The 12,145-nt window shown below is 49.2% G+C and overlaps 1 protein-coding gene across 1 annotated transcript in view; it reads right to left on the reverse strand.

Annotated features, from left to right (window-relative positions):
- PCSK2 (proprotein convertase subtilisin/kexin type 2) overlaps nucleotides 1-12,145 on the reverse strand; it is a 1,091,080-nt gene that overhangs the window by 352,013 nt on the left and 726,922 nt on the right. The gene's annotated exons all lie outside the window — the stretch shown is intronic.

The following is a 12,145-nucleotide window of genomic DNA, read 5'->3' on the forward strand; positions in this document are numbered from 1 at the left end:
GTCTTCTGACAAGGGTGAGGACAAATCTAAAAATGATTCTTCATCAGGCCCACAAAAACACTCAGGTGGGGGCGGTGGGTCCAAATCCTCTTCAAATCAAAACAAAGAAAAGAAACCATGGTGCTATTTATGTAAAATAAAAGGCCATTGGACAACAGATCCCAGTTGTCCAAAGAAAAGCACCAAGCCTCCTACCACTACAACCCCTGCTGCTACACCTAGTGCCCCTAGTAATAGCAGTGGTGGTGGGAGCAAACCTACTAATAGCCAATCCAAGGGAGTAGCTGGGCTCACTTTTGGTAACTTAGTTGGGGTTGGTCTTGTTAGGGAGACCACAGAGGCTGTGTTAGTCTCTGAGGGGGCTATTGATTTAGCCACCTTAGTTGCTTGTTCCCTTAACATGGACAAGTACAAGCAACTACCCCTAATAAATGGTGTTGAGGTTCAGGCCTACAGGGACACAGGTGCCAGTGTTACAATGGTAATAGAGAAACTGGTCCACCCTGAACAACACCTACTTGGTCACCAGTACCAAGTAACCAATGCTCACAACAACACACTTAGCCACCCCATGGCTGTTGTAAATCTCAACTGGGGGGGGGGGTTACTGGTCCAAAGAAAGTTGTGGTTGCCTCAGATTTACCTGTAGACTGTCTACTTGGAAATGATTTAGAGACATCAGCTTGGTCAGAGGTGGAGTTGGAAGCCCATGCAGCAATGCTGGGCATTCCAGGGCATATTTTTGTTTTGACAAGGGCTGAGACCAAAAAGCAAAAAGGACAGGGTGACTTGGATCCTGGAAGAATGGACCAAGTGCTCCCTAAAGCTAGGGCTAGTAGAAGTAAAACACTACCTACTATCCCTCCCCCTACAGTGGATTCTTCTTCTGAGGAAGAAGAATTTCCACCCTGTGCAGAACCTACACCAGAGGAGCTGGAAGCAGACACTGTGAGCTTTTGGGTGAAGGGGGGCCTGCCAGGGAGGAGCTGAGTGTGGCACAGCAAACCTGTCCCACACTAGAGGGTCTAAGGCAGCACGCTGTCAAACAAGCTAATGGGGATGTCAGTGACTCTCACAGAGTTTACTAGGAGGACAACCTCTTGTACACTGAAGCAAGGGATCCAAAACCTGGAGCTGCCAGGAGATTGGTGATTCCTCAGGAGTACAGAAAGTTCCTCCTAACTCTAGCCCACGACATTCCCCTAGCTGGACATTTGGGGCAAATGAAAACTTGGGACAGGCTTGTTCCCTTGTTTCATTGGCCTAGAATGCCAGAGGACACAAAGGAATTTTGTAAGTCCTGTGAAACCTGTCAAGCCAGTGGCAAAACAGGTGGCACTCCAAAGGCACCCCTTATCCCACTGCCTGTGGTTGGGGTTCCCTTTGAAAGGGTGGGGGTTGACATAGTTGGCCCCCTTGACCCTCCTACTGCTTAAGGCAATAGGTTTATCTTGGTGATAGTGGACTATGCCACCAGCTATCCTGAAGCTATTCCTCTAAGGACCACTATAGCTCCTGCAGTGGCAAAGGCCCTCCTGGGAATCTTTTCCAGGGTGGGCTTCCCAAAAGAGGTGGTATCAGACAGAGGAAGCAATTTCATGTCTGCTTACTTAAAGGCCATGTGGAAGGAGTGTGGTGTTACATACAAGTTCACCACACCCTATCATCCACAAACAAATGGACTGGTGGAGAGATTTAACAAAACTCTCAAAGGCATGATTATGGGACTCCCTGAAAAACTCCGCAGGAGATGGGATATCCTCTTACCATGCCTCCTTTTTGCTTACAGGGAGGAACCCCAGAAAGGAGTGGGCTTCAGCCCCTTTGAACTCCTATTTGGGCACCCTGTGAGAGGTCCTCTAACACTTGTTAAGGAGGGTTGGGAACAACCTTTAAAAGCTCCAAAGCAAGACATAGTGGACTATGTACTTGGCCTCAGATCAAGGATGGCTGAGTACATGAAAAAGGCCAGTAAAAACCTTCAGGCCAGCCAAGAGCTCCAAAAGCAATGGCATGATCAGAAGGCTGTTTTGGTTCAGTACCAACCAGGGCAGAAAGTGTGGGTCTTGGAGCCTGTGGCCCCAAGAGCACTCCAAGATAAATGGAGTGGACCCCACACAATTGTTGAGAAAAAGGGTGAAGTCACCTACTTAGTTGACTTAGGCACTGCCAGGAGTCCCCTTAGGGTGCTCCATGTCAATCGCCTGAAACCCTACTATGACAGGGCTGATCTCACCTTGCTCATGGCAACAGATGAGGGACAGGAAGAAGAGAGTGACCCTCTCCCTGATCTCTTCTCTTCCACAGAACAAGATGCTCTGGTGGAAGGGGTAGTACTGGCAGATTGTCTTACTGCTGAGCAGAAAGACCACTGCATAAATCTCCTGGGTCAGTTTTCTGAACTCTTCTCTACTGTGCCAGGCACCACTTCTTGGTGTGAGCACACTATAGATACTGGAGACAGCTTGCCTGTCAAAAGTAAGATCTATAGGCAGCCTGACCATGTCAGAGACTGCATAAAACAAGAAGTGCAGAAAATGTTAGAACTGGGAGTGGTTGAGCACTCTGAAAGTCCATGGGCCTCTCCTGTGGTACTTGTACCAAAACCTCATTCCAAGGATGGAAAGAAGGAAATGCGGTTTTGTGTAGACTATAGAGGTCTCAACCAAGTAACCAAAACTGATGCTCACCCTATACCCAGGGCAGATGAGCTAATAGATACACTGGCATCTGCCAAGTATCTAAGCACTTTTGACTTGACTGTAGGGTATTGGCAGATCAAATTATCAGAAGATGCAAAAGCAAAAACTGCATTTTCAACCATTGGAGGCCATTACCAATTCACAGTAATGCCTTTTGGATTGAAAAATGCACCTGCCACTTTTCAAAGGTTGGCCAATACAGTCCTGCAAGGGCTGAAGGCTTTTAGTGCAGCATATCTGGACGATATAGCTGTCTTTAGCTCCAGTTGGGATGATCACCTGGTCCACCTATGGAAAGTTTTGGAGGCCCTGCAAAAGGCAGGCCTCACTATCAAGGCTTCAAAGTGCCAGATAGGGCAGGGGAAGGTGGTTTATCTGGGACACCTGGTAGGTGGAGAACAGATTGCACCACTTCAGGGGAAAATCCAAACTATTATAGATTGGGTTCACCCTACAACTCAGACCCAGGTGAGAGCCTTCTTAGGCCACACTGGGTATTACAGGAGGTTCATTAAGAACTATGGCTCCATTGCAGCACCTCTTAATGACCTCACCTCCAAGAAAATGCCTAAAAAGGTATTGTGGACAGCTAGCTGTCAGAAAGCTTTTGAGGAGCTGAAGCAGGCCATGTGCTCTGCACCTGTCCTGAAAAGCCCCTGTTACTCCAAAAAATTCATTGTCCAAACTGATGCATCTGAATTAGGGGTAGGGGCAGTCCTTTCACAACTTAATTCTGAGGGCCAGGATCAACCTGTTGCTTTTATCAGCAGGAGGTTGACCCCTAGAGAAAAGTGTTGGTCTGCCATAGAGAGGGAGGCCTTTGCTGTGGTCTGGGCACTGAAGAAGTTGAGGCCATACCTGTTTGGCACTCACTTCATTGTTCAGACAGACCACAAACCTCTACTTTGGCTAAAACAAATGAAAGGTGAAAATCCTAAATTGTTGAGGTGGTCTATATCCCTACAGAGAATGGACTATACAGTGGAACATAGACCTGGGAGTACCCACTCCAATGCAGATGGACTCTCCAGATATTTCCACTTAGACAATGAAGACTCATCAGGTCATGGCTAGTCTTATTGTCCTTCGTTTGGGAGGGGGGGGGGGTTGTGTAGGAAAGTACCATCTTGCCTGGCATGTTACCCCCATATTTCACTGTATATATGTTGTTTTAGTTGTATGTGTCACTGGGACCCTGCCAGCCAGGGCCCCAGTGCTCATAAGTGTGCCCTGTATGTGTTACCTGTGTTATTACTAACTGTCTCACTGAGGCTCTGCTAATCAGAACCTCAGTGGTTATGCTCTCTCATTTCTTTCAAATTGTCACTAACAGGCTAGTGACCAATTTTACCAATTTACATTGGCATACTGGAACACCCTTATAATTCCCTAGTATAGGGTACTGAGGTACCCAAGGTATTGGGGTTCCAGGAGATCCCTATGGGCTGCAGCATTTCTTTTGCCACCCATAGGGAGCTCTGACAATTCTTACACAGGCCTGCCACTGCAGCCTGAGTGAAATAACATCCACGTTATTTCACAGCCATTTTACACTGCACTTAAGTAACTTATAAGTCACCTATATGTCTAACCTTTACCTGGTAAAGGTTGGGTGCTAAGTTACTTAGTGTGTGGGCACGCTGGCACTAGCCAAGGTGCCCTCACATTGTTCAGGGCCAATTCCCCGGACTTTGTGAGTGCGGGGACACCATTACACGCGTGCACTACATATAGGTCACTACCTATGTGTAGCTTCACAATGGTAACTCCGAATATGGCCATGTAACATGTCTATGATCATGGAATTGCCCCCTCTATGCCATCCTGGCATTGTTGGCACAATCCCATGATCCCACGGGTCTGTAGCACAGACCCGGGTACTGCCAAACTGCCTTTTCAGGGGTTTCACTGCAGCTGCTGCTGCTGCCAACCCCTCAGACAGGTTTCTGCCCTCCTGGGGTCCAGCCAGGCTTGGCCCAGGAAGGCAGAACAAAGGACTTCCTCAGAGAGAGGGTGTTGCACCCTCTCCCTTTGGAAAATGGTGTGAAGGCAGGGGAGGAGTAACCTCCCCCAGCCTCTGGAAATGCTTTCATGGGCACACATGGTGCCCATTTCTGCATAAGCCAGTCTACACCGGTTCAGGGACCCCTCAGCCCTGCTCTGGCGCGAAACTGGACAAAGGAAAGGGGAGTGACCACTCCCCTGACCTGCACCTCCCCTGGGAGGTGCCCAGAGCTCCTTCAGTGTGCTCCAGACCTCTGCCATCTTGAAAACAGAGGTGCTGCTGGCACACTGGACTGCTCTGAGTGGCCAGGGCCAGCAGGTGACGTCAGAGACTCCTTCTGATAGGCTCCTTCAGGTGTTGCTAGCCTATCTTCTCTCCTAAGTAGCCAAACCCTCTTTTCTGGCTATTTAGGGTCTCTGCTTTGGGGAATTCCTTAGATAACGAATGCAAGAGCTCATCAGAGTTCCTCTGCATCTCTCTCTTCACCTTCTGCCAAGGAATCGACTGCTGACCGCGCTGGAAGCCTGCAAAACTGCAACAAAGTAGCGAAGACGACTACTGCAACTCTGTAACGCTGATCCTGCCGCCTTCTCGACTGCTTTCCTGGTGGTGCATGCTGTGGGGGTAGTCTGCCTCCTCTCTGCACTAGAAGCTCCAAAGAAATCTCCCGTGGGTCGACGGAATCGTCCCCCTGCAACCGCAGGCACCAAAGAACTGAATCACCAGTCCCCTGGGTCTCCTCTCAGCATGACGAGCGAGGTCCTTTGAATCCAGCAACTCTGTCCAAGTGACTCCCACAGTCCAGTGACTCTTCAGTCCAAGTTTGGTGGAGGTAAGTCCTTGCCTCCCCACGCCAGACTGCATTGCTGGGAACCGCGTCTTTTGCAGCTACTCCGGCCTCTGTGCACTTCCGGCGGAAATCCTTTGTGCACAGCCAAGCCTGGGTCCCCGGCACTCTAACCTGCATTGCACGACCTCCTGAGTTGTCCTCCGGCGGCGTGGGACTCCTTTGTGCAACTTCGGGTGAGCACCATTTCACTCCTCTTTGTAGTGCCTTTTCTGGCACTTCTCTGGGTGCTGCCTGCTTCTGAGAGGCCTCCTCGTCCTGCTGGGCGCCCCCTCTGTTCCCTGACGCAATTGGCAACATCCTGGTCCCTCCTGGGCCACAGCAGCATCCAAAAACCCTAACTGCACGACTTGCAGCTAGCAAGGCTTGTTTGCGGTCTTTCTTCAGGAAAACACTTCTGCACGACTCTCCACAGCGTGGGACATTTATCCTCCAAAGGGGAAGTTTCTAGCCCTTGTCGTTCCTGCAGAATCCTCAGCTCCTACTGTCCAGTAGCAGCTTCTTTGCACCGACAGCTGGCATTTCCTGGGCATCTGCCCACTCTCGACTTGGTCGTGACTTTTGGACTTGGTCCCATTGTTCCACAGGTACCCTCGTCTGGAAATCCATTGTTGTTGCATTGCTGGTTTTGGTCTTTCCTGCAGAATTCCCCTAGCACGACTTCTGTGCTCTTTGGGGAACTTTAGTGCACTTTGCACTCACTTTTCAGGGTCTGGGGGTGGGCTATTTTTCTAACCCTCACTGTTTTCTTACAGTCCCAGCGACCCTCTACAAGGTCACATAGGTTTGGGGTCCATTCGTGGTTCGCATTCCACTTTTGGAGTATATGGTTTGTGTTGCCCCTATCCCTATGTGTCCCCATTGCATCCTATTGTAACTATACATTGTTTGCACTGTTTTCTAATACTATACTGCATATTTTTGGTATTGTGTACATATATCTTGTGTATATTTGCTACCCTCATACTGAGGGTACTCACTGAGATACTTTTGGCATATTGTCATAAAAATAAAATACCTTTATTTTTAGTATATCTGTGTATTGTGTTTTCTTATGATATTGTGCATATGACACTAGTGGTACTGTAGGAGCTTCACTCGTCTCCTAGTTCAGCCTCAGCTGCTCTGCTAAGCTACCATTATCTATCAGCCTAAGCTGCTAGACACCCTATACACTAATAAGGGATACCTGGGCCTGGTGCAAGGTGTAAGTACCCCTTGGCACTCACTACAAGCCAGTCCAGCCTCCTACACCCAGCCTCCGTCAGTGATGCTGTGTGTCATTTCTCCTGCTCCGTGCATCGATTCTTCGATCACGTTTCTGGCAAGCATCGATTCTCAGCCACGGAGCCGGCGGCACACCGTTTTTTCAGCCGCAAACCAGGGTTGCGTCGATCTTTTCCCCGCATGGCAATCTGTGTGTGGATTTCTTCCTCTTAGGCTGCCAGCTACTCCTTTCTGGGTCCTAAGAACTGGATGGGCACCACAGGGAAGAGTAGGAGTCTCTCCAGAGACTCCAAATGCTGGCAGAGAGAAGTCTTTGCTGTCCCTGAGACTTCAAACAATAGGCAAGCTCTAAATCAAGGCCTTGAAGAGTTCTTCTTAAGATGGAAGGCACACAAAGTCCAGTCTTTGCCCTCTTACTCTGGCAGAAGCAGCAACTGCAGGATAGCTCCAAAAAGCACAGTCACAGGCAGGGCAGCTCTTCTTCCTCAGCTCTTCGGCTCTTCTCCAGGCAGAGGTTTCTCTTGTTTCCAGAAGGGTTTCTAAAGTCTGTGGTTTTGGGTGCCCTTCTTATACCCAATTTCTCCTTTGAAGTAGGCCTACTTCAAAGTAAAGTCTCTTTTGAATGTGAAACCCTGCCTTGCCCAGGCCAGGCCCCAGACACTCACCAGGGGGTTGGAGACTGCATTGTGTGAGGGCAGGCACAGCCCTTTCAGGTGTGAGTGACCACTCCTCTCCTCCCTCCTAGCACAGATGGCTCATCAGGAAATCCAGACTACAACCCAGCTCCCTTTGTGTCACTGTCTAGTGTGAGGTGCAACAAGCCCAACTGTCAAACTGACCCAGACAGGGAAACCACAAACAGGCAGAGTCACAGAAATGGTATAAGTAAGAAAATGCTCACTTTCTAAAAGTGGCATTTTCAAATACACAATCTTAAAATCAACTTTACTAAAAGATGTATTTTTATATTGTGAGCTCAGAGACCCCAAAATCCACATGCCCATCCGCTCCCAAAGGGAATCTACACTTTAATCAGATTTAAAGGTAGCCCCCATGTTAACCTATGAAAGGGACAGGCCTTGCAACAGTGAAAAATGAATTTAGCAATATTTCACTATCAGGACATATAAAACACATTACTATATTCCCTACCTTAACCATACACTGCACCCTGCCCTTGGGGCCATCTAGGGCCTACCTTAGGGGTGTCAGACATGTAGGAAAATGGAAAGTTTAGGCTTGGCGAGTGGGTACATTTGCCAAGTTGAATTTACAGTTAAAACTGCACACACAGACACTGCAATGGCAGGTCTGAGACATGATTACAGAGCTACTTATGTGGGTGGCACAACCAGTGCTGCAGACCCACTAGTAGCATTTGATTTACAGTCCCTGGCACCTCTAGTGAACTTTACTAGGGACTTACTAGTAGACTAAATTTGCCAATCATGGATAAGCCAATTACATACACATTTTGTAAAGGAGTACTTGCACTTTAGGACTGGTTAGTAGTGGTAAAGTGCCCACAGTAACAAAAACAGTAAAATCAGAGTCCAGCACACTTCAACAACCTAGGGAACAGAGGAAAAACGTTAAGGGAGATCATGCCAAGGATGAAAAGTCTAACAGGTAACCAGGTCATATTTAGTATGACCAGAATGGTAAAAGAAAATCCTGCTTATTGGTTAGGTTGGATTTTATATTACTATTTTAGAAATGCCACTTTTAGAAGGTGAACATTTCTCTGCACTAACAATCCATCTGTGCCTTACAGAGCCTGTCTCCAATCAAAGTCTGGGCTGGGCTGGTTGACAGCTCTCTTGTGCATTTCATTCTGACAACCACAAACACAGGATACCCAGTCACACCTGCACTCATCTGCATACTGAATGGGTCTTCCTGGGCTGGGAGAGAAGAGGGCCTGGCCTGACACTTACATTTCAAAGGCTAGTGGCCTGCCCTCACACAATGGACTGCCAAACCCCCTACTGGGAGCTTGACAGACAGACCTGTACTGAAAGGGGTCATTGTGCACTTCAAAACTACTATTTGAAGCCTCCGCCACTGTAGGAAAGTAGCCTCTTTGTAGCTTGGTTACGCCACATTTTGGCCTGTTTGTCAGTGTGTTTGACTGTGTCTACTGGGATCCTGCGAATCAGGACCCCAGTAGTTATGCTCTCACCCTTAAATTATGGTTTGTGCATACTGGTAATCCAGTATTTTACCCACAATTAGCATACTGGTGCCCCCTTATAAGTCCCTAGTATGTGGTACCTAGGTACCCAGGGCATTGGGGTTCCAGGGGAAATGGTGCAACATTTCTTTTGCCACCCATTGGGAGCCCATGTAAAGGCTTCTGCATGACTGCCATTGCAGCCTGCGTGAAAAGGTGCATGCACCCTTTTACTGCCATTTACACTGCACCAGGTCACTTATAAGTCACCCCTATAGCAGGCCCTTCAGCCCTGAGGGCAGGGTGCAAAGTACATGTGTGTGAAGGCACCCCTGCACTGGCAGAGGTCCCCCATGACCACTAGGACCATTTTCCCAGACTTTGTGAGTGCTGGGATGCCATTTTACTCGTGTACTGGACATAGGTCACTACCTATGTCCAGCTACATAATGGTAACTCCGAAATAGGCATGTTTGGTATCATACATGCTGGAATTATACCCCAATGCTTTTGCAAGCATTGGTTGTGTGATTCCATGCACTTTAGGAGCTCCTTAAAGGGCCCCCAGTATTTCCATTCCAGCCTTCTAAGGTTTTTGAGGCAGCCACAGCTGCTGCCACCTCTCAAAGAGGTTTCTGCCTTCCTGTTTCTTGAGAAGCTCAAGCCCAGGAAGGCAGAACAAAGTTTTTCCTTTGGGAGAGGGGTATTACACCCTTTCCCTTTGGAAACAGTAGTTACAGGCTTGGGAAGAGTGGCCTCCACAAGCGACTGGAAATGCTTTGAAGGGCACAGATGGTGCCCTCCTTGCATAATCCAGTCTACACCACTTTAGAGACCCCCAGTCCCTGCTCTGGTGCAAAACTGGACAAAGGAAAGGGGAGTGACCACTCCCCTGTCCATCACCACCCTAGGGGTGGTGCTCATAGCTCCTCCAGATGGTCACTGGTCTTTGCTATCTTGGATTCGAGGTTGGCAGGGCATTGTGGGAGCATCTGAGTGGCCAGTGAAAGCACGTGATGTTAGAGCCCTCCCCTGATAGGTGCTTACCTGGTTAGCTGACCAATCCCCATTTCAGGGCTATGTAGGGTCTCTCTCTTGGGTGGTTCTTGAGATTTGGACTGCAAGACTCCAGCAGGGATCCTCTGCATCTTTTACTTCAAATGCTTACAGAAGAAACTGTATCTGGACCCTCCAAGAACTCTACAAACTGCAACAAATAAGCAAAGATGACTTCTGCAACATTGCTTCTTCAGCTCCTGCCAGCAACTGCAACTGTTTCCCGGTTGTGAATCCTCAGAGGACAGCTTGTATTTAGCCTGCACCAGAAGAATGAAGGAATCTTCCATGGAGTGAAGGAGTCACTCCCCTGCTTCAGCAGGCACCTCTCTGCAATGAAGACCGGCTGCGTGGGTCCCCTCTCCTGATGAGTTGCAATGGTCCTGCATCAAGGGTGGTGGACTGAAGTGGTCCCGATGGTCTTGATGTCCAACTGTCCAATTTTGGTGTAGATAAGAGCTTGCCTCCTCACACAAGACAGTACCCCCTGTGCACTGTGTATTGCAGTTGCAAAGGCTTGTTGGCATCCTTCCGCGAAGTTCTTTGTGTACCGTGCAGCTCCGGCCCCAGCACCCATTCCTGCAATGCACAGCTTCCTGCATGGTTTTCAGATGGTGTGGAATCCTTTGTTGTAGTGCTGCATGGGCCTCCTTTTGCACCTTCTTTGTCCCCATGGTGAGGACTCCTGTGTGTGCTGCTTGGTCTTCTGAGGGCTCTCTGAGTTGCTGAGAGCCCCCTCTGGCTCCCTCTCCTGGGTAGAGTCCACCAGGTCCCGGGCAGCACCATTTTCCGCTAACTGCGAGCTTTGTGTGTGTAAAGACTTGTTGGTGGAATCCATCCATGCAACCCAGATTGCAATCATCCATCTGGCGTGGCACATCATCTACACAATAGTTATTGTGCTTTACTCCTGCTTTCCTGGGCTCTGGGGTGGGTTCTATTACTTACCTTTGGTGTTTTTTAATACTCCCAGCACCTCTCTACACACTACACTTGCCTAGGTAAAAAAACAACATTCGCATTCCACTTTCTTAGTATATAGTTTGTGTTCCCCCTAGGCTCATTTCTAACTATTGTGATTTTCACTATTTACACTGTTTTCTAACTGTTTTTACAGCTATTTCTGCATACTAGTGCATATAATTTGTGTATTACTTACCTCCTAAGGGAGTATAGCCTCTATGGTATTCTTGCCATGTGTGCTCTAAAATAAAGTACCTTTATTTTTGTAACTCTGAGTATTTTCTTTCGTGTGTGAGTACTGTCTGACTACAGTGGTATTGCATGAGCTTTGCATGTCTCCTAGATGAGCCTTGGCTGCTCAGCTACAGCTACCCCTAGAGAGCCTGGCTTCTAGACATTGCCTAAATTTCACTAACAAGGGATAACCTGACCTGGTATAAGGTGTAAGTACCTTAGGTTAGGGGACAAACAAGCCCAGCCTCCTACACCCACTTCAAAGGCATTTTTGGGTATATAAACTGGGTCTCTGACCTCACCAACTCGGACACTTCTGGACCTGAACCTTCAACCTGTCAAGAGAAACTGCCTGGCTGCCCAAAGGGCTCATCTGGACTGCTTTCCTGAGAAGGAGTGCTGCCCTCCTGTTGCCCTGCTGCCTTGCTGCCCTCTGAATGTGCTGAGAAGTGCTCTCCAAGGGCTTGGATTGAGCTTGCCTCCTGTTTTCTGAAGTCTCAGGGCTAAAAAGACTTTGGCGGTCATTCCAACCACGGCGGGCGGCGGTAGCCGCCCGCCATGCGGTTACCGCCGAATGACCGCACCGCGGTCAAAAGACCACGGCAGCCATTCTGGCTTTCCCGCTGGGCCGGCGGGCGACCGCCAAAAGGCCGCCCGCCGGCCCAGCGGGAAAGCCCCAGCAACGATGAAGCCGGCTCCGAATGGAGCCGGCGGAGTTGCTGGTGTGCGACGGGTGCAGTGGCAGCCGTCGCGATTTTCAGTGTCTGCTTTGCAGACACTGAAAATCATTATGGGGCCCTGTGAGGGGGCCCCTGCACTGCCCATGCCAGTGGCATGGGCAGTGCAGGGGCCCCCAGGGGCCCCACGACACCCGTTCCCGCCATCCTGTTCCTGGCGGTATTTACCGCCAGGACCAGGATGGCGGGAAGGGGGTCGGA

Source organism: Pleurodeles waltl, chromosome 5 (assembly GCF_031143425.1).
Source record: "Pleurodeles waltl isolate 20211129_DDA chromosome 5, aPleWal1.hap1.20221129, whole genome shotgun sequence".
NCBI lineage: Eukaryota > Metazoa > Chordata > Amphibia > Caudata > Salamandridae > Pleurodeles > Pleurodeles waltl.